General features: G+C 42.3%; 1 long non-coding RNA gene across 1 annotated transcript; it reads right to left on the reverse strand.

Moving 5' to 3' along the window:
• Positions 1-405: 405 nt before the first annotated feature.
• Positions 406-3,551, reverse strand: LOC119469243. Its single transcript, XR_005198053.1, has 2 exons — positions 2,883-3,551; positions 406-480 (listed from the first exon to the last, which is right to left on the reverse strand). It is a non-coding gene; the product is annotated as an uncharacterized LOC119469243 (long non-coding RNA).
• Between the last annotated feature and the right edge of the window lie 818 nt (positions 3,552-4,369).

A 4,369-nucleotide genomic window follows, 5' to 3' on the forward strand; every position in this document is an offset into this window, starting at 1 on the left:
TCCTGTCCCCAAATAACTTTTTCATAAGTTAATTATTACTTCTTAAGGGCAAAGCTATAATGGATAGCTGAGTAAGACTAGTGCTGAAAATGAGAGAAGGACCCAGGGGTGTTCTTTCATTTTCTCTTTTACCTCCAATCTTTCCCCTTTCAAGCTACAGGTAAAAGCTCCACCACCATTAAGGTATTAACTTATCCTATGAATTTGATTCTTTATTCTTCTCAGTTCTAAGATAGTTCTTTTTTTAGTCCATCAATTTTTGTGCTTGATACTAAGGGCTAAAGGAAAAGGATGGGATAAACACCAAATTAAAACAAAAAGCTTGGAATGCAGGCTCAAGCTGACACTGAGTATGTTCCTTCATAGTACAAATAACAACGTTATAACTATTAGATGGTGTTTTAGTAACTGTTGCATTTCTGGTTTCCATGTGCTTATTCTGCCTTTTTTTTGGCGATTCCGGGGAGTTTTGCTTGGATCCTATTGAGAAAAGTGGGGCGGGGGAGAGAAAGAAAGTGAAAATGTAAGCATTTGCTCTAGGTTTTTATTTTAACAGTGACGCTAGTGGACAGTCCTGGACTTGTGTAAGAAATGTGAAAAGCATTCTCTCAGCCAGGAACAGTGGCTCGCACCTGTAAGTAATCCCAGCACTTTGGGAGGCCAAGGCAGGCGATTACTTGAGGTCAGGAGTTTGAGACCAGCCTAACCAATATGGTGAAACCCTGTCTCTACTAAAAAATACAAATATTAGCTGGGTGTGGTGGCGCACGCCTGTAATCCCAGCTACTCAGGAGGCTGAGGCAGAATTGCCGGAATCCGGGAGGTGGAGGTTGTAGTGAGCTGAGATATTGCCACTGCACTGAGCAAGACTCTGTCTCAAAAAGTGTAGAAGCTGGCAATGGTTCCTAGCCCTTCACAGGATGCCAAAGGTCCCTTTTATTCTGGCAAAGGTGTTCTGAAATCATTAAGGCATCACTATGGACATTCATATCCCTCAGTGAATGTCAAGGCTACTCTCTCCACAAATGCCACATCTCACAGCAGGTGACACACATCAGCTAACACTGGCAGTTAAGACATCAGATCTGTCCAGGCACAGTGGCTCACAGTGCTCACTCCCAGCATTTTAGGAGGCCAAGGGAGGAAGATCACCTGAGGTCAGGAGTTTGAGATCAGCCTGGCCAACATGGTGAAACCCTGACTCTACTAAAAATACAAAAATTAGCTGGGCAACTGTAATCCCAGCTACCTGGGAGGCTGAGTGAGGTAGGAGAATTGCTTGAACCCAGGAGGCAGAGGGTTGCAGTGAGCCAAGATAGCGTTACTGCACTCCAGCCTGGGTGAAAGAGCAAGACTCCATCTCAAAAAAAAAAAAAAACATCAGATCTAAAGCTGAGCTACGATCATCTTTCACAAATAAGGGGTAAAACAACCAGATTAAAAAAAAAAATTATACACACACACACACACACACACACACACACACACACACGTATTTTTTGAGACATAGTTTAGCTCTGTTGCCAGGCTGGAGTGCAGTGGCGTGATCTCATCTCACTGCAACCTCTACCTCCCGGTTCAAGTGATTCTCCTGCCTCATCTTCCCAAGTAGCTGGGATTACAGGCATGGGCCGCCATGCACAGCTAATTTTTGTATTTTTAGTAGAGATGGGGTTTCACCATGTTGGCCAGGATGGACTCGATCTCCTGACCTCGTGATCCGCCCACCTTGGCCTCCATATATATATAAAAATATATATATAATTATATATTGTTATATATAATATATATTATATAAATATACATAAATATATATTTATATGTTTTGAGGTGAAGTTTTTTTTTTTTTTTTTAAAAGACCACTGTCAGAAAATTGCTCTTGTTGCCCAGGCTGGAGTGCAGTGACATGATCTCGGCTCACTGCAACCTCCCCCTCCTGGGCTCAAGTGATTCTACTGCCTCAGTCTCCTGAGTGGCTGATTACAGGCATGTGCTTCCATGCCTGGCTAATTTTTGTATTTTCAGTAGAGATGGGGTTTCACCATGTCAGCCAGGCTGGTCTCCAACTCCTGACCTCAGGTGATCGGCTTGCAACAGCCTCCCAAATTGTTGGGATTACAGGCGTGAGCCACTGTGCTTGGCCTAGATATATATATTTATGCTAACTGTCCACCTGGCTTTAATACCAATGTATACTTTTTTTTTTTTTTTTTTTGAGACGGAGTTTCGCTCTTGTTACCCAGGCTGGAGTGCAATGGCGCGATCTTGGCTCACGGCAACCTCCGCCTCCTGGGTTCAGGCAATTCTCCTGCCTCAGCCTCCTGAGTAGCTGGGATTACAGGCACGCACCACCATGCTCAGCTAATTTTTTGTATTGTTAGTAGATACGGGGTTTCACCGTGTTGACCAGGATGGTCTCGATCTTTTGACCTCGTGATCCACCTGCCTCGGCCTCCCAAAGTGCTGGGATTACAGGCTTGAGCCACCGCGCCCGGCCTAATTTTGTATTCTTAGTAGAGACAAGGCCTAGCTATGTTGCCCAGGCTGCTCTCAAACTCCTGGGCTCAAGCCATCCTCCTGCCTCAGCCTCCCAAAGCACTGGCATTACAGGTGTGCATCAAAATGCTTGGCCTATTGATAATTTTTAATCTAAGATAATAAAGGTCCAGAAGGCAGGGCCAAAAAAGAAAGATACAAAGGATTTTTTTTTTTTCTTTTTACAGAAGCAGCCATAATAATTTCTAGTAAAATGAAACTATTAACCAAGGTTTTTATTAGAGTGAAAATTACTTTCCTTGGATCACCATTTTATATAAGGTACTAAAGATAACTGGAGGGAAGAAAGCATACCTCATGATGATGTGGTCTCTCAAAGTACTTACTTTTCAACAATTGACTTGGTCTGATCTCGGGCGATGCCAACGTAGTGATCAATCTGGGTCTTTGAGGAAGGAAAATAGATTCAGTTGTGGCAACATACCAGGTCACCAATTTTCCTGGAGGCATTGCTCTTTTGTCTAGTTTAACCATTTTTTAAACACTACTGACTAGTCTAGAAAACGGAAATACCCAGTTTTTAAAAGTATTTTTAAAACCTCTGGTTTCAGAATCCAAATTACACCATAAACACCCCATACTTTGTTAAAATTTTTTTAAAAAATCACTCATCTTTTGCAGAGGTTAAGTCTTACTTGTTAAGTATTTTCTTTAGAGACACTGGAGTATATAAGTTTCCAAATACCAGAAACTGTGTCTAATCTATTTTCTGTGATCATGTTTGTTATGGCTCTTGTGTAATACCAATTCACTTAATACCAAAAGCCAAAAAGTCTCTTGATGGAAGAGTTAATCCATAATTAATAATCTCATAGTTATCTAGTATATTTGGTACACATCATCCAACAATGCAAACACTTGTTCACACAGATGGATTACCTTAATAACCTAGAGCTTAAAGTTTCCTTTTAGACACCTGGCTTTTATTCATTTAAGCATTTTTTCTTTATTTTCTTTTTCTTTATTTATTTTCTTTATTTATAAGATGAAGTCTTGCTCTGTCACCCAGGTTGGACTACAGTGGTGCAATCTCAGCTCACTGCAACCTCCGCCTCCTGGGTTCAAGCAATTCTCCTGCCTCAGCCTCCTGAGTAGCTGGGACTACAAGCGTGTGCCACCACACCAGGCTAATTTTTGTATTTTTGGTAAAGATGGGGTTTCACCATGTTGGCCAGGCTGGTCTCAAACTCCTGAGCTCAAGTGATCTGCCTGCCTCAGCCCCACAAAGTGCTAGGATTACAGGTGTGAGCCACTGCTGCTGGCCTTTTTGAGACAGTTTTACTCCCATCACCCAGGCTGGACCACAATGGCACGATCTTGGCTTGCTGCAACCTCTGCCTCCTGGGCTCAAGTGATTCTCCTGGCTTAGCACAGTAGCTTGATCTAGAGGTGCAGGCCACTGCACCTGGCTAATATTTTTTGTAGAGACAGAGTTTGCCATGTTGCCCAGGCTGGTCTTGAACTCCCGGGCTCAAGGGATCCTTCTGCCTCGGCATCCCAAAGTGCTGGGATTATAGGTATAAGTCACTGCACCTGGGCTAAGCATTTTTCCAACTTATTACTTTTGCATAGAAAATACATCCACATGATTAAAAACTCAAAAGGCATCCAAGGTATTAAAAAAAAAAGTTTCTCTTTCCTACTCATCTCTCTCCTAAACATCCAGTTTCTCTTCTTGGAGGAAACTAATGCCACCAGTTTCTTATAGGCATTTGCCTCACAAAATTGGATGGTAGAAATAGTTATAAAAAGACTGCTCTGAAATTCACTGTCTCAAAAATGAACTAAAAGTAGTCACACATCAACTGGCACA

This window comes from Cebus imitator, unplaced genomic scaffold (genome assembly GCF_001604975.1).
Source record: "Cebus imitator isolate Cc_AM_T3 unplaced genomic scaffold, Cebus_imitator-1.0 Scaffold609, whole genome shotgun sequence".
In the NCBI taxonomy this organism is placed as follows: domain Eukaryota; kingdom Metazoa; phylum Chordata; class Mammalia; order Primates; family Cebidae; genus Cebus; species Cebus imitator.